This window comes from Rhinolophus hipposideros (genome assembly GCF_964194185.1).
Source record: "Rhinolophus hipposideros genome assembly, chromosome: 17".
In the NCBI taxonomy this organism is placed as follows: Eukaryota; Metazoa; Chordata; class Mammalia; order Chiroptera; family Rhinolophidae; genus Rhinolophus; species Rhinolophus hipposideros.
This window is the reverse complement of record NC_138063.1, coordinates 53,633,446-53,660,417: the sequence shown is the minus strand read 5'-3', so window position 1 is coordinate 53,660,417 and position 26,972 is coordinate 53,633,446. Positions and strand designations below refer to the sequence as shown.

The window sequence follows — 26,972 nt, the reverse complement described above, 5'->3', positions numbered from 1 at the left end:
GTCAGTAGACTAAAGTTTTCTTTGCTTGGGTAACTTCCACTTTCTCAGGGAAACATGAAAGCATGAATTGTTAATACATTAAAAAACAAAACAAAATTTGTATCATTGTCCTGCGTCTCAGTCTTTGATTACACTTTTGGCTACAGTCCTGATATCTTTTTATTTATTAGTTCACCAATGGGTGAAAACCTTCAAAACCATGGACCACCCCACGTATACCTTGGCGGGAAGTTCTGCTTGCAGGTGAGTTGCCAGGCAACTATCGTCCAAAAAAATCCTCCTGTGATTTAGTAATAAAAAAAAACCCATCATTTGCTGACGTGATTCTATCTCTTTGATGTTTTATAAATATCCAAGGAACTTCACTCACATTTAAGTCTGACAGGCTAAACTTTCATTTTAAATTATGCAGGCAGAGAATCATGAAGTATTAGGACACACACCCACTTGCATACATCAAAACTGTCACTATGTATTAAACTCTTTAAAAAGGCTGGCTTTCAAATGGCAGCAATGTGTGCTGTAGCTTTTTACCTCAGGTACAGCAATAACAAAATATAAGAAGACCCAACCTGCTCTAATGAGCTAGGCTGAAGATGATCACTGAGAGCTAATTCTGTTTAGTGATAATTTTAATCCAGAGTCTCACCAATCCCTTTCTCCTGTGATAACTTGCCAAAGGTCTTGAACCACAAATTAAAGGTTTTCTGGTGTCACATGCATTTTCCTAAAACACAGCTCTGATTATATCATTCTCTTGCTCCAAAACCTGGGCAAAAAGACTGAACTCCTCTATGTGGCATAGTGGGGCACCCTTCTTACTCTTCCCTCCCCTATGTGCCAGTTAAACGAGAATGAAGCTTGAAGTTGAGCATCATTTGTGTCATTTGATCAGTGTGGAGAATGAAAATTGATGCTTCTCCCTCTGTGTACACTGTCCTTGCTGCCTGGGCTTCCACCCCATTTATCTCTGCCTATTGCTTATCTGCAAAAGCCACCTTCTCCATGAAGCCTTCCAGCTCCGCCCTCCTCTGTGGTGCCACTGTACTCTGCACCTCTGCCATAGCACACAGGGTATACCTCCTGGCAGAAAGTCTGTGGGGATACGTAACCTAATTATATTATTGTTAGGCTATATTTAGGCCAGGAACAGGAAACTTCTTATCTTAAAAGCCATCTTATCTTGCTTTGTACCTTGTACCTGTCAGCTTGTGTTTGCCTTAGGCCTGGAGAAGCCGCCTGGAATGTAGAAACCATTTTATCCTGTCTTGCTTTGTACTTTGTGTGTTGTGATCAACGGGCCTGGGTGAGCCTGGGTGGTCGACGGAGGCCTGGGGGCCAGGGTGTGGAGCGGGTGGGCTTGGTCATGCCCTGAAACCCTTTGTTGCTAGAGACAATGCAACGAAAACCCCCTGAAACATTGAAGGGGGAACAACCTCGTTTACCCCCTCCTATAAAACTCCACACCCCTTTTTTCTGGGGGAGGTTATGGTCTTTTCTAGCCTGACCTCCCGCAGCTCAAACATGCGAAATAAATTCTAATAGACCAATTTTGGTCTCCCACGACTCATTTCTTCCGGAGGTGCCTAACAATTATAATCCAAGATGAAGCATTGAATAGTCTTATTCCTTTTTCCCTGTGGACAGTAGTGCTCTGCACACAGTAGGCATTGCATCCAATAAGGCTTTGCTGAACTGAATTGTGGTTGGCAGGGGCTAGGACATTATGCTAGTTAGCAGCTTAACCAAGATTACTTCCTCCCCCAAAGTAGAACTCTTTGTTCGCATGAGACACTTCTAAAAACAATATAAAAAACCAACAAAGACAAGAAATCCGTTTGAAGTGGGGCTCGAGGACCTACGCCCCCTTCTCTGCTCACTCCCATCTTACCCTCCCTTTTTTTTGATTCCCCGTTTTTCCTTGCAGTTAAAAACCCAGCTTCTTAACCATGTTCTATAGTTTGCTTAATGACAAATTCTAATTCGGTGAGAGCATTTCCAAAATAATCATGAGAAACTTTGATAGACTATGAGAATAATAACAACTAACATTTATTAAGCACTAATGTACCAAGCATTGTTCTGAGCATTTCACATGAATTAACTTATCTCATCCTCACAAACCTTATGAGATAGACACTATTAACATCAATTTACAGGTAAGGAAACCGAAGCACAGAGAGCTAATCAATTGGCCTTTGACCACCCATCTGCTGAGTGAATGTTAGAAATAGGATCCCACAGATAAAGTGGGGACCACTAATAAAACAGCGGGGAATCCAGTAAGTTAACAAGAACAAACATCTTTGGATTAAAATAAGTTGATTTACTAATTGTTCTGAGAAGATTAAGAAGTTGCATTGATTGCAAGGTTAATATGACCTAAGTAAGTTGCTAAAAGAAGTTAACATCCCCTGACGCTACATTTATTGAATGATGGCAGGTCTGCTCTCCAGACTGGTCAGACAGTCTAGAGAATGGGGTGGAGTTCCAGGAGCTGTATTTTCAGAGAGGAGAGCAGATGGAAACAGAAAAGAAGGCTGACATTCACCTTTGCCAGCTGATCCTTTTCCCCCTGAGCTGGGTACATTCCTTAGGCCCCCTGTTGTTTCCTTTCTTCTATAACATCCCCAGCCATCCCCATTGTGTTCAGTACGATCTATAGCTAACAACTATCACTTTTACATTTCTAGAGTAAATTTTCTTCCGAGCCCCCATATACCCAACAGTCTGCTAACGATGGAAAATCTTGGGTGCGAGAGTGTTTGCAGCTCCTCCAACTTACTGAACACTCAGTCTTTCCCCCCAAATCTACTTATCTCTACTTACAAAATGGCATTTCCATTCACCTAGTTTTTCAAGTCATATTTTTAGGAATAATCCTGGATGATCCTCCTCCTCTACATCTATATCCTATCTTTAAGTTTTTCCATTCTTTACATTCCATCAAGGGTGAAAACCTTCAGGGTCTATTCAGATTAGTATGCTTTCTTTTTCATGTATCCAGCACAGGGGAGATTATTTTGGGTTTATGAAAGATTATCAAAGGAGGCTTTGGTCCTATGACAATTCTGATCACACATGAGAACCTTCTGGACTCAATTCATGTGTAAAAAAAGAATATACAGTTTATAGTCACTGGAACATTTGAAACTTCTGCAATAACATTGCTGCCTTTTGACACTTACGGCCAAAGTAGAAAATATTTTTAGGGCTTGTAAAAATTTTTTGATTAGAGTGTAGACATTTCTAGTAAGCCAGGAGTCAAAGTCAAACCAGTTAATTATTATTTTTATTTTTTATACCATTTTCACCAAATACATTGGCAAAACTATAATATCTACTTTTCGAAAGAAATGGACACTGTCATAAACTGTTAATGAGAGTGCAACTTGTATAACTTTTTGAGCCAGTTAATTATTTTTATCATAAAATGGGGAAGAAAAATATGCTGTAATTTGGCACACATGGCCTATTTATTTTCCTTCCTTTGAACCAATACAAAAGTTTAAGCTTGAGATATTTAAGAGGACATGTGGCTTGATCTCACTGGAAAAGAATCATTTGCTAAATCTAAATATTAACAAAAAAGGAAAGAATTAGATACAAAAAATAACGTTACTTCGTGTGTTAAAATATTGCTGGATTCTCATAGGTAAGTAAGTTTCTAGTGGTTTTGAAATGTTATACTTCAAATTCTCTTTCTGCGCTCTTCCTCACTTACCACAAGTTGTATCTATGTGTATATTTATGTTGATTTGCTCAGTAGCAGTCTATCCTTTTATATGCGGTGAGATTTTGGCTCACAACCTTGCACCTGATATCAGTCAACCTCTGAAACACATAGATGCTCAATAAATTCCTACTGAAGGTATGAATGCAGCCAAAGGAAATGGCATTGGTTACATATCCAGTAGATGACCATTTTGAAAAATACGTTACATGTCTTTATTGGGTATATTATACGTAGGGTGCCATAAAAATGTATATACATTTTAAGAAAGGAAAAAACTATTAAAATGAGAATACAATCAATAACGCTAGCCTTCATTTGATTAATGTCATCTTATGAGCGAACGTCATACTCCACATTGCTACCATAATTCAATTCAACTTCAAAAAATAATGCATAGATAACATCTCTTAAAATGTGTACATTTTTTTGGCACCCCTGTTATTTTTCTCTATATCATCTTTTCATTTAGGAACACAGCTATAATTCAAAACTCTGAGACTTCTCAAACCTTCGGAAGTTGCAAAGTCATTGTCCTTCTGATTATGTTAACATGCTGTCAAGGTTTAGAAATGAAAAGAAAGAGTTAGAAGGAAATAGAGAAGTAGCAGGTGAATAGATGCCTGCCCTGTTCTGTGCGTGTCGGTAAGTGTCTGGGTTATTGTCCTCCTGGTGGTGGAGGGAGTGGATACTGTTAGGGGAACCCTGCCTTCCTATGTCCCAATGGTCCAATGGGGCATCTACTATTGTACTAACACGGGGATTCCCCACTCCTTCTGCACTGAACAGCCTACCAATGTGACGGCAGGCTGAAAATTTGATCTAAATACCCCTTGCCTTCTAAAGACAACCCAGGATTTCTTTTTGTTGCTGAGTAAAGCAATGACCACCTCGTTGTTCACAGCAGGGAGATCCACAGCCCCTGCTTTACAGAATGATCTGGATTTAGAAAAAAAAATCAATGGCAGGAATTCTTTTTTAAAAATGTAGTCTCTAAATATTAATTTTCCCATTTCAGTTTTGTTAAAGAATAGCTCTAGATTCTCTTTCGTTCACTCTTATTTTAAGATGATTTTTGATTTCTGGGTTTTCCCAACAAAGGAAGCAACAGGAAAGCAGGAGGGAGAGGTACTCAGGGTGGTCCTGATCTGAGCTGTGTGATACTTGTGTGACCTGAGCTGTGTGATACTTGTGTGACCCAGACTAGGCTAGCTCTCTTCTCGGGCCTCTTTTCTCATTTCTAAAGTTGGAAAGAAGTACCTATGACCTAATAGTCTGGTAATAATGCCTTGGTATTATTGGTAGATTTCAGCACCAGGGGAGGCTTGAGCAAACCATTAAATCAAACCATTAAATTAAATTAAAAAAATCCCTGAAACAATCTGTATAGATTCTTTCTAACATATAGTAAGAGGGAAAAAAATGCATTACATAAATTGCTTTTTTCCCCTGGCAATTTGTGATAGATGTTTGCAAATCTCATGGGGAACATGTGGAGCAGATCCAGCAAAATGGAGAAGGCAAACTGTGTATTTCTGTATTACTCCTCTATTTACAGAATATTTTGTAATAAGGAAATCTACTCCTTTGGTGGGGTTCCTGCCTCAAAGAGAGAGAAAAATGTAAGTAGAAACTAAAGAACTATAGAAGGAAAACAAAGACCTGAAATATTTTGTGGTCTTTGAAATATGCCATGTATTCCTCTTACCAATCACTGTTCCCATTCTTCACTGCAAATCTTTATTATGCTACTGTTTTTTAAAGAAAAGCTTACTCCCCTGCATGGAAGCATGTTGCAATTATCTAACAGCTGCCCGGCTGTCTACTGGGAAATTAGTAGGTCATCCTTCAGACATGGGTCTGGATGGAAAGCGATTTCGCAACTACAAACCTGGGATGATAGGACAGGACTGTATCCGGGCCTGGTCAGCCTCGCTGCGTCTGGGACCCTCTGCAGGAATCTGAAAGCTGACTGTTCTAATGTAACCTTTTAAAAAACTTGAACAGTAATCTTACAACTCATAAATTAAAAATTAGTTAATGTGCACATTAGCCAGTCCATTTTGTTGCTTATTAAAACCCTCCTCATGGAGTACCTTCTGTGTATAATGGAAACAGATGGTTAAAAGCTGAGAGCTTCCCAAGGGCTTCTTTAGATTGAGTATGAGGAGATGTTGGTGGAGAACAGCGTTTGTGTTCCTTATTGCTGCTCCTGGTAACAAGTGTGTACTGCTGACACTCTCATAACCTTACTGCCAAAAGACTCCGCTTTCATGTAGCATCATGTAGTCAAATTAAGCTTAAGGAGGTCAAGTGATTTAAAATACCCGGTGTCATAGAATAGAAAGTACTAGTTCTCACAACTGCATAGTCTGAGAACCATTTAAAATCCTTCCCATTCTAGTTTAGTCATTAGTTCACATGCAAGGCTAAGCCTGGCAATTCTTTTGGTCAAGGAAGAGCTGCAAGAAAGCTTTTGAGCCAAAACATAGTTTTGTTAAAGTTGGTATCTTTAGTTAGGAAGCAAAATGATATTAGAAATCAAATATAATTTAACTTAGTGAGTCCTACTAGGAATAATTTATTCTAACACTTCTATTTAGCATGTAAAAAATCCTCTAACAAAGCAGAAGAGTTCTTATCACTTCTATACTTCTATGATGCACTAGTAGAGCATTCAGTTCTCTGCGAGACAGTGAACACTTGTGGTCTAAAGGAGGCAAAAGATAGATATTTTTAAAAGAAGTATTAACTTTAAAATGGTTTTGAACTAAACCTTTCTGAACTAAAACATAATGCATATGCATTCTTGTTCTACGATATTTGATGGAGTTGGGCTAGAATCTTCCAGCTGATGCCTGTATTCCACAAATATTTACTGCGTTCATGGTTTGGGCATGAACAATATGGTGGTCAGGTAAGTAATTGGTAAACACGATGCATTTATAATGTTTCATAAAGCAGAGGTATTTATTTCCCCTAGTGTTTCTTCTCGGAAGGTTCTCCACAATTGGGGCACAGCGGTGATGCTGGCTGAGCTTTCCTGATAAATTTGACAAGTGAGGCATTCTAGCAGATATTTCTCTTCTGGGAACCACTAGGCTGCTTTGGGACATGATTAACCATGTCCTAAATATAACTAATCCTAGCTAAGATTAACATCTGGAAAATCATACTTCATAATAAATCTTAGCATACTGCAAGAGAAAGAAAATGTATTTTTAGTTTAGGAGTTAAAAGAGAATTGAAAGCTCACTGAATTTCAACTTACACTAATATATGGAACTCTGTAAATTCTTCCATGTCATTTACATGAAATAAAATAAGAAAACAGGTACAAATTGTATTCAACATGGTTCCTGGTCATTGGAAGCATCCTGGTGTTTCCTCTTTCTGCAGCAGCCCCCCACTGAGTGCCTGCCACAGCATCATTTCCCAGCAGGTCCTGCCATCTCCTCCCACCCCCACCTTCCTCATGAGGAAAACAACTGTAAGACTGTTAACTATGAGAGGCATGCAGTTGACCAAGGGGGGGAGAAAGGAGCTCCTGAGGACTTCCTGATGAGGACAGCCTCTGAGAGGGGGTGCCCAGTGAGCTGCTCTATTTCAAAAGACCAAATATACTAACGTGTTCAGATCACACCATGTGTCACAGACAGAAATGGACCTTATGATCTACGTTCCCCTCACACCGAGTTTCTTATCTGAAGAGATCTGAGATGTCATTAAACATGTTCAACTAAGGATAATAAAATTTTTCCTATTTTGGAAAAATTATCTATTAAGTCTTGTCAATTTTAGAAAAAGATATATTTAGTCACTGTATATATCTTTGTTGAGAGTCATAGCAAAGCTGATTTCTTTCTTAGTGATTACTGCCTGCCTCAGGTAGCTGGTATGAGGAATCTTTCATTTCTTCTTCACAGAAATCGTGCATAACACTCCAGATTCACATTAATATCGAGTAGAATAAGAAATAATGGCACACCATGCACTTAATTGTCACATGAATAAAACTGTAGGCAAACAGGAATTATATTTGTGGTTAGATTGCTGAGTTAATACAATAGAATAAAACTTGTATTTCAAAGGTAGCTTTTTGTTGATATCATGGATTCTAACTATTATGTACTCAGTGGAGTTTCATATCACAAGGAGAAAATTCTGAGATGTCCTACATTAAATTACAGTAGGCCAGAGGGTGGAAAAAAGACAAAAAGGGGTTAATCAACCCCCCAAAAGGGTTAAACAACTAACAAAACGTTCACATTCCTGAATATGATGGAATTTATTCCATCATATGGAATTTCGGATTAACTTCCAGGTGGCTATTTCTGTGATAATCTAAAAGAGAGAATAGCCAGGTGCCATCAAACCTCTTCTTTACACAGAACTTTCCAATCTTCTGCCCACAGCTAATTCACAGGAACGAACACTTCTTCCTTGTGGACTCTGCACGGATCCCTAGGCTGGCCTCCCTTCAGCTTCTCCCATCCCCTTTATCTACAGTCAATGTAAATTCTTTCTAACTGCTTACATCTTTTCCCTCTACTTGATGTATAAAAATGCTCAACATTTCCAGGCCGGTCGACATGCTTGCCTTTCCCACTTGGTGCTGCTGCTGCTGGTTTAGACTTCATGTTCTAGGAGCTGGTGTTTTTTGTTTTTTTTTCTTGCTAGAAATGGCCCAATAAATCCTTTCTTTTAAAAATACTCTCAGCCTTGCAAATTAAAATTTTTGTTTCACAGATGTTAAGAAAGACATTTAATTCTAACTATTGACACATACACTATCTTAAGGAAGGTTTTTCTTTCTTTGAATACTTTTAATATGAAACTATCAAAGGGCAGTTTCTTTACTGCCTAAACCCTGTTTTAAAAGCTTTAATTACATTTCTTGATATTGTGAACACATTCTCATTGTTTATTAGGAGGAGGGAAGTACTCTAAAATGTATTACTAAATATTCATTTTTCTCTGAGACAGTAGTAGAAAATTCTGCTTTAAAGGAGTCCATGTAGAAGCCGGTATCAGAACTTCTTGCTTTGTATGGCTGAATAATATTCCATTGTATGGACAGACCACATTTTATTTCTCCACTCATCATAAGATGGACATTTGCATTGTTTCCACTTTCTGGCTATTTTGAATAATGCTGCTATGAATAGGTATTGTGCCTTTATCTGAGCTTTACAGAAAAATTAACTTTGTGTAGAAATTAATTTTTTAGAGAAAGCAGAAAGAGAACAGTTATAATATATTAGCTTGGTGCAAAAGTAATTGCGAATTAAAAGGTTAAAAAAAAAAATTGCAAAAACCGCAATTACTTTTGCACCAACCTAATAAAAGCCCATTCATTTAACAAAATTTAAAAAAATTAGTTTCAGGTGTACAAAGCAACGTAATAGTTAGACATTTAAAACCCTCATAAAGTGATAACTCACCCCCCAAGCTACTACCCCTCTGACATCTTATATAGCTGTTACAATACCATTGACTATCTTCCCTATGCTGTACTCCACATCCCGTAACTATATATACACCTATATATGTAGTTATAGTTGACATTCTATACTATTCTACTTCAGCTTCAGGTGTATAGTACATTGGTCAGGCACCTATACAGTCTATGACGTGATCCCCCTGATAAGTCCAGTGCCTATCTGGCACCTTACATAATCTTGACAACGTTGTTGATTAGATTCCCCATACTGTGTTAACTACAAATTTGTATTTCTTAATGCCTTCACCTTTTTCATCCTGCCCCCAACCCCATTCCCATCTATCACCCTGATAGATCTAGTGCCTATCTGACACTGTACCTAGTCATTACAATATATTGACTATATTCCTTATGCTATAACCTACATCCCCATGACTACTGTATAACAACCAATTTGTACTTCTTAATCCTTTTCCCTTTCACCCATCCTTTATCACCCTCCCATCTTAAAGAAGTCCCTCTAAGTTTCCTTGTAATATTGGTTTGGTTGTGATAGGGTTTCCAGGTGGGAATTCCCACCCCTTCTCAGGAATTATTTTCACTTTCCCGTTCCCGAATCCCGAGAAAATTTGGTCGGGAAATCAGGAAAATAGGCTCCTTGAACCCAGGTGGTTGGTAGTATTGGCCGTCACTTTGTGGAAATGATTCATCATGGAAGAACAGAAAACAGTTTATATCTCGGGATTCAGGACCGGGAAAGCAAAAAAAAAAAAAAAAAAATTCCTGAGAACCGGTGGGAATTCCCACCTGGAAACCCTAGGTGGTGATGAACTCCTTCAGCTTTTTCTTGTCTGGGAAGTTCCTTATCTGTCCTTCAATTCTAAATGACAGCCTTGCTAGGTAGAGCAATCTTGGTTGTATATCATTGCTTTTCATCACTTGGAATATTTCCTACCACTTCCTTCTTGCTTGCAAAGTTTCTGTTGAGAAATCAACTGACAGTCTTGTGGGGGCTCCCTTGTAGGTAACTAACTGCTTTTCTCTTGCTGCTTTTAAGATTCTCTCTTTGTATTTAACCTTTGGCATTTTAATTATGATATGTCTTGGTGTTGGCTTCTTTGGATTTATCTTGTTTGGGACTCTCTGTGCTTCCTGGGCTTGTATGTCTATTTCCTTCACCAGGTTAGGGAAGTTTTCTGTCATTATTTCTTCAAATACGTTTTCAATTCCTTGCTCTCTCTCTTCTTCTGGTACCCTATAATGTGAATGTTGGTATGCTTGATATTGTCCCAGAGGCCCCTTAAATTCTCCTCAATTTTTTGGATTCTTTTTTCTTTTTGCTGTTCTGGTTGTGTGTTTTCTGCTACCTTATTTTTTACATTGCTGGTTGGATCCTCTGCTTCATCTAATTTACTGTTGATTCTCTGTAATATATTTTTCATTTCCATTATTGTATCCTTTATTTCCGACTGGTTCTGTTTACGGTTTTCATCTCTCTGTTGAAGTTCTCCCTGAGATCAGTAAGTATTCTTATAGCCAGTGTTTGGAACTCTGTGTCTGATAGATTGCTTATCTCCATTTTGCTGAGCTCTTTTTCTGGAGCTTTGTTCTGTTCTTCTATTTGGGTCATGTTTCTTTGCCCCATTTTGGCTGCCTCCCTGTGTTTGTTTCTATGTATTAGGTAGGGCTGCTATGTCTTCCTTAGTATGTCTTCCTTAGTAGGTCTTAGTAGAGTGGCCTTTGTAGTAGGTGTGCTGTGGGGTTCAGTGGTACAGTCTTTCTGGCCACCTGAGCCATGCCCTCCAGGTGTGTCCCTTGTGTGGGTCGTATGTGCTCTCCTCTTGCATTTGAGCCTTGGTTGATAACTGCACATTAATGTGAGGGACCGACCCTTGGGCTTACTGGTTGTGAGGACTGGCCTTGACTACAGTGGAAGAGTTGTTGTGCAGGGGCTGACTCTACAGAATAGGATCTGCCTCAGCAGGACTCTGGTGCCTGTCCAATCTGCCCCTTGGGTGTGTCATACTTGGAGGCAGCAGGGTGATGCTCCAGCTCGTTTTGAAGCTGGCCACTGGGAGCGCCAGCCCCAGGACCACCTTGGAGAGGATCCACTGTAGGTCTACTTCAGCCACTACCTGTGCCCCACCTGGGGCCACCCAGCAGGATCCAGAAAGAAATCCTCAGATGGCTGCCACCCGAGCTGTGCTTGGAATCACCTTGAGAGACCAAGCTGTGAACCGAGGCCGGCTGCTGCTAGTGTTGGCTTAGGGCTGCTCAGCCAGAGGTACAGAACACACTCAAGCCAGATGCTGTTTGTCTGGGTTCCAGGAACCTTTGAGAGACCTTAGGAAAGTGCAGCCTGAGCCAGGACAAGTGGCCTGCATGAAAACGCCACAGGAAGAGGTCTGGGTGTGCGTGGAAAGTTGGGCGGAGCCAGGTCTCAAATCACCAGGGCGAAACAAATGAGCGGCAGAGAATCAGAAATAATGGCCACCAGTGTTCACACGCTGGGAATGGGAAGGCTCAACAAGAAAACAATGGCCTCCGCCAGCTCCTCCATCCAAGAGAAAGCCTCCTCTCCAGCTACTGTTCCAAGCCAGATAACTCAATTCCCCACCATTTGTCCCTGCCTCCTTTCCCACTGCTGCCCCAGTGTTGGAGCTCAGAGCGAGTGATTCCATTGGTGGGTAAGGCTGCACACAGGCGCTTTAAGAGGAGCGCCTGTGAGTGCAGCCGCACTGTCTCACTCAGTCACAATGTCCACTGGTTTACACAACCAAAATTTATGGGGACTTCTCTCCGCAGCACTAGAACCCTGGACTAGGGTGGGGCTGGGATCTCTCCCTCCTCTAGAGAGTGAGGGTGGTGGACCCCACAGTTGAAACAGTCCTCCCGATTTTTAAAGGTCACACGCAGGTGTTGGACCAGCCCATTCCATGTCTCTGACCTTTCTACCACTATGGAGGTGGTGGCTTCTTCTGCACGTCCTTAGTTGAAAGGCTTCAGCTCAGCTTGATTTTAGGCAATTCTCGATAATAGCTATTTTGTAGATTAGTTGTAATTTTGATGTGGTTGTGAGAGAAGGTAAACACAGCATTTATCTACTGCGCCATCTTGGTTGTCTCTCCTAACAAATATTTTTTGAACACCTAATATGTGCCGGCATTGTCCAGGCACAATGGTAAACAATAATTCCATGTGAACAGTCAACAACGGTACAGTAACCCATCCATAATGATGAGTTTTAAAAACTTGACTAGATTTAGTTATTCATTCAACAATATTTAATGAGATGTTGTTGTGTCAGGCACTGCACGGAGAACAACTCAAAATCCTATCAAAATAACTTCTTATAAAATTACTGGTCTTTGTCAATTATAGCTTACTAAGGCTGGAAAAAATAAACACCCCTAAAAAAAACCCAAACGAAAAAAACAAAAATTACCTGCCAATTTCCATAAAGATTTTTGTTAGAGAAATTAAGATATATTTTCAGTATGGGAACTGTATTTTGAATCAGCATTTTTGCTTTTCTATTTCTTTTCTTCCTTTTTCTCTCTTGAATGATTTAAAAAAGATAAAGAATATGCAAAATTTGAATTTTTTGGTCTTCTAATGAATATTCTCAGCTGTGTACCCATACTGTCACCACACTCAATTCAAGCACATAGATGAGACAATTCATTTTCTAGGGTAAGGAGTGCTGAAGGGAACCCAAGTTTTGCTACCATAAAGTTGTCTTTTGGGATATTGATTTTAAGCTGGTTATTAAGAAACAAAAGACTCAGAAAGAACCTTTGACCTTCACCTCCCTTTCCTGTCTAAGAGACGCAGATGGAAAAGCTTGATTCAGGAAGGAACCTTAGCACAATCACTTTAGGATTAAACTGAAACACTCCAAGCAGGAGCCTATTGATTAGATTCCCCCACCCCAGATGTCCCGTTGTTTTCTGGGTGGCTTAGCAAAAATTCACCTGCCAAGTGTGTTTTGGATTTCCTCAATTACCTACAGATCACCCATTTTCACTTTTAAAATCTAAGACCCAATTTCCCCACTTTTCTCCTTTGTCCAAAATATCATATATACCCAATTTTGCCTCACTGTCTTTGGAATTTTCATACTATGTGCATTCCCTGTGAGCACATATTAAAATTTTGATTTTCTCCTTTAATTTCTGTTAATTTGATTATTCGCCCAGCTAGGAGAAACTAGAAGGTGGAAGGAAAAGTATTATTTATTTTTATTAGTTTCCACAATATTAACTTCTATTCAGCAATCATTCACCACTTTTGAAAGGAGCCTGTCTCTTTTTGATCCCCACCCCCCCTTGGTATTAAATAGAAAGGCCCTGAAATTAGGCAGATTCAAATGATCAGCAGTCTCCCAATTAATTTCACTGAGATGTCTAAGTTAAAATCTAACAAGGCAGTTGCAAAAGGGGGTCTCAAAGTGCATTTAAAGTGAAAAATTAAATGGTTTTTCATATTCAGAGTTGTGCAACCACTTCCATATCACTTTTAGAACATTTTCATCACTCCAAATAGAAACCTTGTACCCATTTAAGCAGTTACTCCTCATCTGAACCCCATCGTGCCTGAGCCCTATGCAACCCTAATCTACTTTGCCACTGCAGATATATCTATTCCATTTCATATAAATGGAACCAAACAATACGTGGCCTTTTGTGACTGGCTTCTTTGACTTAGCTTAATGTTTTCAAGGTTCATCCATGTTGCAGTGTATCAGTATGTCATTCCTTTTTATAGTTAAATAATATTTAATTGTACAGACATGCCACATTTTGTTTCCATCAGTTGATGGGCATTTGGGTTATTTCCACTTTTTGGCTATGATGAATAATGCTGCTGTGAACATTTGTCTAGAAGTTTTTCCGTGGATATCTGTCTTCAACTTTTTTTGGTAGATATAGCCAGGAGTAGAATTGCTGGGTGATATGGTAACTCTGCCAGACTGTTTTCCAAAGTGACTGCATCATTTTTCATTCCCACCAGCAGTATATGAAGGTTTCAATTTCTACACATCCTTGCAAACATTTGTTTTTATCTGACATTTTGATTATACCCATCCTAGTATGTGTGAAATGGTATCTCATTATGGTTTTGATTTGCATTTCCCTAATCGCTAATGATTTTGAGCATTTTTTCATGAGCTTAATGGCCCTTTATATATCTTATTGGGGAAATGTCTATTCTGATTCTTTGCTCATTTAAACATTGATAAAATTCTAATTAAAGATAAATTTATTCATCTTTTTATTATGGAGTTGTTAGAGTTCTTTATATATTCTAGATGCAATTCTCTTATCTGATACGTAATTTACAGATATTTTCCCCTTTCGTAAATTATCTTTTTACTTTCTTGAACTATGAGGAACTTTATAGAAAAACAACTATCCTGGCTTTCATTTGCAAACCATGTTCAAGATATAAATTAATTAAGAATGTAAAATTGGTGAGAGTGACTTTAGAATGTGGAAAATGGTTGCCCTGTGACAGCCCACTTATTTATAAGCTTTAGAGCCAGGCCTCATCATCTTTATCAGTTGGCATGTGCTAGTGCCTGACATTTGATGCTCACAAATATTTGTTGAACTTTTAACCTCCAATAGTCTTCACAGATTTTAGGTTTAAAATTTGAAATCCTGGATAAATCAAGTAATAGTCTGGCATGGTGTATTCCTGTGCTTTTGTTTCCTCCTCTATAAAGTAGAAATAATAGACTTAAAAAAATTTACCTAATCCAAATTCACCTCATTTCATTAATTTTTAAAATTTATTAACGTTTTATTAAATTTATTGCAGTGACATTGGTTAACAAAATTATATAGGTTTCTAGTGTACAATTCTATAATAAATGATCTATATACTGCATTGTGTGTTCACCACCGAAGTCAAATCTCCTTCTGTCACTATATATTTGATCCCTTTCGCACCTCTACCCACACCCATTTCCTTCTAGCACCACCACACTATTACCTGTTTTTGTTTGTTGTTTTTGTTTGTTTGTTTTATATCCCACATATAATATGTGAAATCATATGGGTCTCGACTTTTTCCATTTGACATATTTCGCTTAGCATGCCAATCTCAAGATCCATCCATATTGTCGCAAATGGCAGTATTTCATCTTATGGCTGAGTAATATTCCATTGTGTATATGCACCACATCTTCTTTATCCAATTAGCTATCGAAAGACACTTTGGTTGTTTCCATGTCTTGGCCACTGTGAATAGTGTTGCAAAGAACATAGGGGTACATATATCTTTATGGATAAATGTTTTCAAATTTTTTCAGGTAGATACCCAGAAACGGGATTGCTGGGTCATATGATACCTCTATTCTTAATTTTTTGAGGAACTTTCATACTGTTTTCCATAGTGGCTGCACCAATTTACATTCCCACCAGCAGTGTATGAAGGGTTCTTTTTCTTCACAACCTCTCCAACACTTGTTATTACTTGTCTTGTTGATGATAGCCATTCTAACTGCTGTGAGGAGGTATCTCATTGTGTTCTGATTTGCATTTCCCTGACATCTAGTGAAGTTGAGCATATTTTCATTTATCTGTTGGCCATTTGTATGTCTTCTTGGGAGAAGTGTCTGTTCAGGTCTTCTGCCCATTTTTTAATTGGATTGTTTGGTTTTTTGTTGTTGTGTGAGTTCTTTATATATTTTTGATATTAACCCCTTATTAGAGGTGTTGTTTGTAAATATCTTCTCCTATTCGGTTGGTGGTCTCTGTTTTGTTGATGGCTTCTTTAGCTGTGCAGAAGCTTTTTAGTTTGATAAAAGTCCCATTCATTTATTTTTGCTTTTATTTCCCTTGCCTTTGAGGTCAAATTCATAAAATCCTCTCTAAGACCAAGGTCCATAAGTTTAGTATCTATGTTTTCTTCTATGCATTTTACTGTTTCAGGCCTTATATTTAGGTCTTTGATCCATTTAAGTTAATTTTGTTATATAGTGATAGACAGCAGTCTAGTTTCATTCTTTTGCATATGGCTTTCCAATTTTCCCAGCACCATTTATTGAAGAGGATTTCTTTTTTCCATTGTATGTTTTGGGCTCCTTTGTTGAAAATTATTTGCTCCTATATATGTGGATTTATTTCTGGGTTCTCAATTCTGTTCCATTGATCTGTGTCTGTTTTTTGTTCCCAATACCAAGCCATGCTTTGATTATTGTCACTTTGTAGTATAACCTGAAGTCAGGGAGTATGATACTTCTGGTCTTGTTCTTTTTTCTCAGGATTGCATTGGCTATATAGGGTCTTTTGTGATTCCATACATATCTGATGATTATTTGTTGTATTTCTTTTACAAATGCTAGTGGATTATTGATGGAGATTGCATTAAATTTGCATTTTAACCATGTTGATTCTTCCAATCCATGAACATGGAATATCTTTCCATTTCTTTGTGTCTTCTTCAATTTCTTTTAATAATGTCTTGTAGTTCTGAGTGTATAGGTCCTTCACATCCTTTATTAAGTTTAATCCTAGGTATTTTATTCTTTTTATTGTAATTGCAAAAGAATTGTTCTTTTTTTTCATTTCTTTTTCTGATATTTCATTGTTAGTATATAGGAACACAATAATTTTTGTATGTTGATTTTATATTCTGCAACTTTACTGTATTTGTTTATATCTTCTAATAGTTTTTTTTTGCTGGAGTCTTTAGGGTTTTCCATATGAAAAATATTGTCATCTGTAAAAAGTGACAATTTAACTTGTTCATTGACAATTTGGATGCTTTTTATTTATTTCTCTTGCCTGACTACTCTATCTAGGACTTCCAATACTGTGTTGAATAGCAGTGGTCTTCTTTATCTTATTCCAGATTTTAGAAGAAAATCTTTCAATTTTTCACCATTGAGTACTATGTTACCTGAGGATTTGTCACATATGGCCTTTATTATGTTGAGGTAGTTTCTATACCCATTTCATTGAGTGTTTTAATCAGAACTGGATGCCATATCTTGTCAAATGCATTTTCTGTACCTATTGGTATGATTGTATGATTTTTATCCTTTATTTTGTTTATGTGGTATATCACATAAACACATTGATCAATTTTTGTATGTTGAACCATCCTTGCATCCCTGAAACGAACTCCACTTGATCATGATGTATAATCTTTGTAATGTATTGTATTTGATTTGCTAGTATTTTGTTTAGGGTTTTTTCATCTGTATTCATCAGAGATATTGGTCTGTAGTTTTCTTTTTCTGTGTTATCCTTGCCAGATTTTGGTTTCAGGGTAATAATGTTGGCCTCACAAAATCAGAAACTATTGTCTCTTCTTCAACTTTTTGAAAGAATTTGAAAAGGATAGGTATTAAATAACTTTTGAATGTTTGGTAGAATTCACTAGTAAAGCCATCGGGTCCTGGACTTTTGTTTCTTGATGATTGTTTCAATTTCTTTACTGTTGATTGGTCTATGTAGGTTTTCCAGTTCTTTGTTGTTCAATCTAGGAAGATTATATATGAGGTGTGATTAAAAAATACGGTGAATGTTTAAATTAAAAAAATTATTACAGTAAAAGACACATTGCCATGAATCCCCCTCAGAATATTCCCCCTTGCTTCGAACATACATATCCCATCGTTCTTGCCATTTTCTGAAGCAGTTCTGGAAGTCCTCTTTCTTGAGTGTCTTTAGTTGCGCTGTCATGGCTGCCTCAATGTCCTGAATGGATTCAAAACATTTACCTTTCCTGGTCATTTTGACTTTGGGGAAGAACCAGAAGTTGCACAGTGCCAGATCCGGTGAATAAAGTGGATGAGGACACACTGTAATGTTTTTTATGACAGAAATTGCAGTTATGTGTGATATGGAGCCTTTTCCATTGTGATCAACAAATACAGGGAATGCTGCTGCCGAGTACCATTCAATGGAAAGGCAGGGATCTTCAACATGGGAAGTGGCACACTGAACCTTGGTAACAGTGTATGACAAGTTTCAACTTGTTTGGTGCAGTCAGTCAGGTGTGAGCTTCGGTTGAGAGAAGGTGTATTTTAAAGTGTGCCATAAATCATCCTTCATCATGACACACATCACTTCTGGTATACAGCAATTTTTGCCAAATAAAAACATTATGGTATGTCCTCGTCCACTTTATTCGCCAGATCTGGCAGTGTGCAACTTCTGGCTCTTCCCCAAAATCAAAATGACTATGAAAGGAAAATGTTTTGAATCCATTAAGGACATTGAGGCAGCCACGACAGCACGACTAAAGACACTCGCAAAAGAGGACTTCCAGAACTGCTTCAGAAAGTGGCAAGAATGATGGGATAAGTGTGTTCGAAGCAAGAGGGAGTATTCTGAGGGGGATTCACAGCAATGTGTCTTTTACTGTAATAATTCTTTTTATTTAAACATTCACCGTATTTTTCTATCACACCTCGTATATCATGTTGTTATTTTCATTTGTCTCTATGTATCTTTTGAACTCTCCTTTTATTTCTTCTTTGACCCAGTCATTCTTTAGCAGCATGTTTTTTAAGCTCCATATATTTGTGGTTTTTTTTCACTTTCATTTTGCAGTTGATCTCCGCAAAATTCTCCAGAGAATATGCTTGGTTGGAGAATATGATTGGTATGATTTCAATCTTCTTAAATTTGTTGAGGCTACTTTTGTGTCTCAACATATGGTCTGTCCTTGACAATGTTCCATGTGCACAAGAGGAGAATGTATAATCTGGTGTTCTCGGATGAAATGCTCTGTTAATGTTGATTATATCCATGTGATCTAATGTGTTATTTAAGGCTGATATTTTCTTATTTTCTGTTTGGATGATCTATAGCTCTCAATGGGGTATTTAGGTCCTCTACTATAATTGTGTTTTCCTCAGTTTCTCTTTTTAGTTTTGTTAATAGCCACTTTATATATTTTGGCACTCCCAGATTGGGTGCCTGTATAAGTGTTATGTCTTCTAGATGTATTGTTCTCTTTACCATTATAAAATGTTCTTTTTTTTGTCTTGTTACCTTTTTTATCTTGATATCTATTTTGTCAGTTATAAGTATGGATACACCTACTTTTCTCTGGATGCCCTTTACTTGGCGTTTCATCTTCCAACCATCCACTTTGAGTCTATATTGGTGTATACAGTTAAAATATGCCTCCTGAAGGCAGCATATGGTTGGATTTCATTTTTTGACCCAAGCTGCTACTGTTTGCCTTTTTATTGGTGAGCACAATCCATTTACATTTAGGGTGATCACTGATGTTTGAGGATTTCCTGTAGCCGTTTTATTTTTTGTTTTCTGGTAGCTCTGTGTCTCTACTGATTCTTTTCCCTTATGTTTCTGTCTGTTATTTTAATTTTGTGGTATTCTATTATTTTTTCCCTCTTATTTATTTATATATTTCTTTATGTCATACGGATAATATGTCTCTGGATTAGTGTGAGAAGCAATATATTAATTCACATAATGTTCATAGAAGAGTGCCCCCATATGGTAAGTTTCGATAATTCTGAGCTATTTTGCAGGCGCACTTTGAAGCTTAGAAATACAGGACACTGCTCTTACGCTATTCACAAACTATACACTTTGTTAGTTGTACTTAGTGGCTTTCAACCCAAGTTTCCTGGGTTTCTTGGAAGTGTTTCAAAGAATTCAGCAAACGCTTAAAAGACCTTTAATAAAACCCCTTATACAAACAAATGTCTTAAGTGCCATATCGTAATTTGTGGGGTACTACCAATGTGTCACCTTGTGCTACTATATTATGTTACTTATTTTGGTTTCACCTTCTGATCACATCTATACGTATGTTTATTTTTCTTCCCCCTACATTTTATTATGAAAAAACTCAAAGATACAACACATTTGAAATAATTTTATAGTGAATGCTTGAATACCCACCATCTAGATTCTGTCATTACCATTTTACTGTACTTAAAAAAAATGACATATCTATCCACCTTATTTTTAATGTATTTCAAAGAAATTGCAGACACCAGTACACTTCTTTCTAAATACTCCAGCATGCAGTTATTTATCTAGACATTAATATTTGTTCACAGTTTTTTAAATGTAAAATTTAGATCCATAGAAACACAAATCTTAAGTGTACATTTGCTGAGTTTTGACACATGCATATACCTGCGTAACCCAAACTATCAAGATATTATGCAGATATTTCAACTTCTTGCAGATGTGTTGTTGTTCAGAGAGATGCAGAGCACTGGACATTGTTTAGAAGACGCAGCACCTTTCCCATACTATAACCGTGAAGGGAGGTCCTGCAGGCACAGAGGATGCAGTGCCCTGCCTTATCAAAGATACCCCACAGGTGAGTCCAAGCACTCATACAGTAACTGTCACGTCATCATAGGTGACAATGTGACACATTTCCATGATAGAATACTGTCTTATATACAGTATTTACCTCTTGTTCACATCGTTCATTTATATCCTTTATCACTTCCTTTGACAAACTGGCAACTGTGTTTTCCTGAGCTGCTATAACAAATAATCAAACCCAAGGGGGAGGAGATCATGGGAACCTCTGATTTGTAGCCAAGTCAGAGAGAAGTTGTGGGTAACCTGGGGACCTACTACTTGCAAGTGGCCTCTAAGTGGGGGGAATCTCACAGGACTGAGCCCTTAACCATTTGGTCTGACACTGTCTCTAAGTAGATAATGTTAAATTTCAGGACAACCAGCTGCTGTCACAGAAGTGCTTGATGGGGAAGCTCCCCACACCTCCATCTGGTGTCAGAAGTGTTGTGAATGTGGTAGTAGAGTGAGAGTAAAAGAGAGACACAGAAGAAAAAGTGTAGGTTTCCTACTCACACAGAAATATTGGTGCTAAGCAAGCCCTCTCAAAAATTCCTTCTCAGGATGAAGGTTTCCAAAAAAGTATAGAAGAAAAGGATAACCATGGGTTGACCAACTGAAATATTTGGTCTACCTGTATTGTACCCAGTCACTAAATTTATTCTTCATACCTAAAAAAAAATTACTGCCCATAAGCAGGAATATTTCCAACTCCATAGGTTGAGAAAATAAAACTGAACACAAATTTGTCTAGAAATAAGGTCAAAATGTGAATTAAGAATGCATATGTGCACCCAGGCAGTTGATTACATATTTAATGAATTCAATAGTACATTTATTTTAAAATGTCCTGCAAAAAATCAACTTTGAAGTTGAAACTTCATTTTTGCTAATAATTTTCAAATTGTCCTGAAAGCTTAGATTAAAGGACTTGAGAGCTATGAGATCCAAATCAGTGCTAGAGAGGGTAGATGTGGTTACCTCGACTCCTAACAGATGACAAAGGCAGATGGGACTTAGCAGAAAATCACTTTACCTTTCTCATTGCTCTTTTTATTTTTTTCTGGGATGTTCTCCATTTTTGAGAGTATTATAAAACCAATTATTCACTTTACCTTTCTCATTGCTCTTTTTATTTTTTTCTGGGATGTTCTCCATTTTTGAGAGTATTATAAAACCAATTATTCAAATGGGTGTACTCCTAGAGGCTCTTATCATGTAAACACGTTGGTACAAAGCATAAGAATCTACACCCTGAGCTTTAGGAGTTTCAAGTTACAGTAAGCAAAGTCTGATTTTATAAACCTGTTCTAAATATCCAATTTCCTCTGATTTTCTTTCTCCCAAAATAGCTGTTTCCATGGCTACATAATCACTTATTATTAGGACTTAGAGGAAATGCATTTTGGGGAATAATGCAGTAGAGATTGTTTTTAATGTTCACAGTGGGAACTAGGGAATTGTGTATCAAATATCATCTCTGGTCATTTGCACAGCTTACTCGAAGCTTCAAAGACACTCATTTTTACCAAAAGTACAATATTGAAAGCTCAGTTATAGTGATTGTTCCCCTCCTCTTCTAGGCAAGTCAATCCTGGTGTCAGACAGTGTAGTCTGGCTGCCCTGGCTTTTATGCAATTTCTCTTCAGGGACATGGAAGTGGCTACCGACTGGGCCAGTGGGGCAGTGTGAGGGGGTGGGGGATAAGGCTAGATGGGGACAGGCTGCCTGACTATTAGCAAAACTGATTCCCTCTGTTTTCTCTGGGATCTGGCCTGTAGAGTATGGAGTAGAATAGCCAGTCAGGAGCCAGGGACGAGAGGGGCAGACAGGGAAAGAGAAGTCAAAATGCCCAGACAGCAGGAACAGAAGAGCTGGTTCCCCCAGTGCCTCTGACTTGCAGTGGCTTCCATGAGACTCAGAACAAATTTCCCTTTTCTTGAAGTTGCCTGAGCAAGTTTCGCTCCTGGCATACCAAATAGCATAACATAAATGTTAGTAGCCTTTTAATTTATATACCATATAAATGGAATGTATGCTTTATAATTTGGGAACTCCCGTTCGCATGTATCTGTTTGCAGGCTTGGAGAGTGCCATGTATCTGTGGTTGGTAAAACATGAAGCAGGTCTAATAAACACACATTTAGACTTTCTTCTGTTGTTCACCAGAGAATCCCTGGCTCCACAGGAGACTGGCCCCCTCACCAGTTTTGATCAGTTGTTCCATTGCTTTTCCTGCCCTGGATCCTTCCTTCCCTGTGATTTTTCTTTTTTTTGATTGAGATATAATTCATAGAATATAAAGTTCACCATTTTGAAGTATTCAAATCAGTGGTTTTTAGTATATTCACAAGGTTGTACAACCATCACTAATATCCAATTCCAGAACATTCCCTTTATCCCCCCAAAGAAACCCTGTATCCATTCGCAGTCACTCTCTGTTTCTCCTACCCCCAAGCCTTTGGCAACCACTACTCTACTTTCTGTCTCTATGGATTTGTCTATTCTGGACATTTCATATAAATGGAATCATATGTGACCTTTTGTGTCAGGGTTCTTTCACTCAGCATAATGTTTTCAATGTTCATTCATGTCGTAGCATGTATCGGGGCTTCATTCTTTTTTGTTGCTGAATAATATTCCACAGTGTCATGTATCATATTTTGTTTATCCATTCATCACTTGATGGACATTTGGTTTGTTTGCACTTTTTGGGGATTAAGAATAATGCTGCTATGAATATTTGTGCACAAGTTTTTGTCTGAATATATGTTTTAAATTCTCCTGGATATACTGCGGGTGCCAAAAAAGGTATACAAGTGGACACTTTGGTCAACGTTGCTCAAACAGTAGTTTGCCATAACCAGAAGTGTCTGCATGTTGATGATAACCATTTTGAGCACCTCTTGTCATTGCAGAAGTCAAATGTGACTTGTATTCATCTTTTGTTATCAGTATATGTTGAGTATTACAATTTTAATTGTTTTTCCTTTCTTAAAATGTGTATACATTTTTTTGGCACCATCTGTATATCCAGGAGTGGAGATGCTGGGCACCTCTGTGTTTAAGCTTTTGAGGACCTGCAAGACTGTCCCTAGATTCTTTATCAGCAAGTCAGCCTGAACAGAATTTTAGCATCATTGAGAAGTACCTCTTCCCCAAAATATTTCCATGGTTTCTGCCATGGAAGAAGTTATTTGAACAGGGCTTAGAATTATGCCCTTCATAATAAGCATTAAGGTTCAAAATCAATGCTATGGAGCAAGGTAGCACAGTGACTTAGATTCACACCGAGATGCAAGTCACAACTTTTCTCAGAGTGATTTAGATGAGAGGAAAGAAGAAAACATGTCAGAACACTGGGAATGTGCAAGGGTAAAGAAGAGAGGCTCTAGAGTGTGAGTCTGGGGTGGGATGGCATGTGCACTTTAAAGAGACAGGGTCAGCTTTTCTATTAGTACCATGTTGAATATGGGGCTTCTGTTCTATCAGTTCATTTATTTCAAATAGCACTTAATTGAGCACCGACTTTATGCAAGAACACTCACCTAAGAGCTGGGCATTTAAGGATGAATTATATATACTTCCCAAGAAATTAAAAATTTAGTGGGTTGGACACGATGACCAGAGTCTTGTGGTCCCAGGGCGTTACTCTGAGATCATGTTCCTTCACTGATTTGACATTGAAATGTCTTTTCTTTTATGAAGGGATGGAGATGAAAGATGGAAGCAGCTTAGAGTCCTTTAACATCTTATTTGGCAACATAAAAAAATGTGGCAGCCGTTTATTGGTTAACAAATGTTGTTCAAACATTACTTGTTTTTGAAATCCCTTACAACCACCCATCTCAAAATCTGAGTGTAGAGGAGAAACATGACAGTTATTAAGTGACAAAGGTTACTGATTCAACTTGATTCTCATGTGTATGAAAATAGACTAAAAAAGCAAAGTTGAAGGAATTAGGATTAATCTGAATTGTGAAGTCTAGATGGGGAATTGGTTCCTGTGATTCTACCAGGCCCACCGTTAAGGAAGCATAAACAAAACTTTGGTGTTTTATTCCTCACAAGCCTGGAAGGGGAGTCTTGACCTCATGCCCCAAAGTCTCACTCTCAAGGAGGTTTTTAGCCGTGGCTCTTGGTTAGATCTGAATCCTAACTACTTATTGTCAAGGCCCATATTACTACTTGTTTTTTAAAAATTTATATTTGCAGATTCTGTTTTAAATTCAATCATCAATTCTGTCACTATGGTGATGTGAGAATAAGTTGTCTGTTCCTTTTTTTTTTTTAAGAAAGAAAAGTTCCTAATTAGACATTGGGTAGCACTATGGTGTTTCCTTACATCTTTGCTCAAGAAACACTGGAAAAGGATGATAAAACATATTCCACATCAATTTTAAAATTCAAACGTATATGAATTTCAATATTATGAGCTGTGCTAGAAATTCCAGTTGTTAGCATTTTCTTAGTATATCCTTCCATCTCTAAAATCATTGTGATTTAACATATAATTCTGTCATGGCTTTTAAATGATTGTAAAATCATTTAGAGAAAGAGCAAGTGAGAGTAAAAGGGAAGATAAAGGCCTTTCAGGAAGAGGGGTGCCTCCCGCTTTCATGGACTGAATGATCCAGGTGTGAAAACAAAAAAAAAGTACCTACTAAGTGACATGAGTATAACCACAGGTATGTCTTCACAAATACCTTCACAAACTTAAGGGCATGGCCAATGTGAAAAGGGATTATGTTTTAGGGTAAGTCTTGAAGGAACTGTTAAGCATGGCAGGAAATGAGAAATTTTAAACACTTTTCTAGTTAATAAAAATTTTTAATTAGGACGTTGTTTCTTTAGCACGTGCAGTGGAGGTTCAAACTTTGATGGTCATTTCAGGGTGTGTGGAGCAGGTCTGTGCTGCATCTCCATGTTTTACTCTGCCCTGTGGAGGGGAGGACAGAGCTGCTGCTCACCAAATGTTCCTGGACTGGGGGTGGGAGTGGAGGTGTGGGGGGTGTGTAGCCGGTTCTTGGTTGTGACAAGAAGGAAGTAAAATAAATCACTTAGATATCCCTTTGGCATCTCAAACTTAACTTCTCCAAATCGGAGCTTGATAGCTTCCTCTGTTCTCCCATAAACAACATCTCCCAGGATTTCCCACCTCAATAAATGGCACCAGGACCTACCATATTGTCATCCCGAATCCCACTTTTCCTCTGTCTCCCTTATCTGATCCACCGACCCGTTCTGTCCCTTCAGCACCCAGCGCTCCCGTCCACAGCGACCACCTGACCCAAGGCATCCTACTGGGGTGTCTGCCTCCTTTTTTTAATTTTCCATATAGCAGGCAGAGTAACCCTGACCTCAGAGTAACCTCAGAGTAACTCTGACAACCTTGGAGCCGATGATTACTCATTCCATTTGGAAGAAAATCCAAGTTCCTTGTCATGGCCTTCAGCACTCGGGAGAGTCTGGCCACACTGACCTCTTTCACTTGTTTATGGCCAGTCTTCTTGTTAGTGACTGGACAGCCCAGCGACCCCTCCTGGAGCCCTTGCCATTGGCCCCTCTCAGTGCCTGTCACAGGTGATGGTGCCTAAACTCCTATGGATGAGAAAGGGCTGGGGACATCCACACAACCCTTTCTCCATGAAATCAATATTTATAGAATAACTCCACTAGTTAGTTCCAAATGTTGTAAATTCCCAGATTTTATGCTTATAGAATCTTTTTCACACATATGCATTTTTAGAGTTGTAATCTAAAAATGTAAAAGCACTCCATTTCTTGCTGCTCAAAGAGTCATATAAAACAACTAGTTAAATACAGTTTTTGTTATTGAAATGGCAAGCATATCTAGAACTTCTTGATTAACATTCTCCTGGGGGAACTATTATTCTCTAACAGATACAGAATGAATCTAAAATAGCAAAAGAAAACAGTAAAATAAGCATTTCAGAGAAAAACAATCAGCCAGCTGTGGCACCAGAGTCTTTTACTTATTTCTTATTTCTCTTCATTACATTTTTAATCAATCTATTTACACATTATATTAACTACCATCTACTTTCAAGGCTCTAATCTACTTCTAATGTGTATCACTTATCACTTTAAGTAAGAGCTTGGGCTTGATTGCAGATGTTAATATTATTTTAAAATTTAATTTGGGGGCCCCTGCTCCAAAATTAAAATATAATCACAAATATCTAAGTGCATTGTAATTTACAGATATGCCTATAACCCTATAGAAGCAAAAAAATGAATAGAACTGAAAACAGCGATCAAAGTAAAATGAATGCAACATGTTTCTGGTTCTTCCTTGAAACTGATTCCTATTGGATTTTCAATTTTCCATCTATTAAACACGACTCATTTTAAAAGTTGATTTCTGTAGCAAGATGTTAATTATTTGTTCCTTGTGTGTAAGAGATGTCAGTAATCCAGGGAGGGCAACACAACAGACATAACTGCGCATGCAAGTCTATCT

The 26,972-nt window shown here is 38.1% G+C and overlaps 1 protein-coding gene across 4 annotated transcripts in view; it reads right to left on the bottom strand.

Moving 5' to 3' along the window:
* The window catches only part of GNAL (G protein subunit alpha L), a 198,532-nt gene that overhangs the window by 24,825 nt on the left and 146,735 nt on the right, over window positions 1-26,972 (bottom strand). The window lies entirely within an intron of this gene.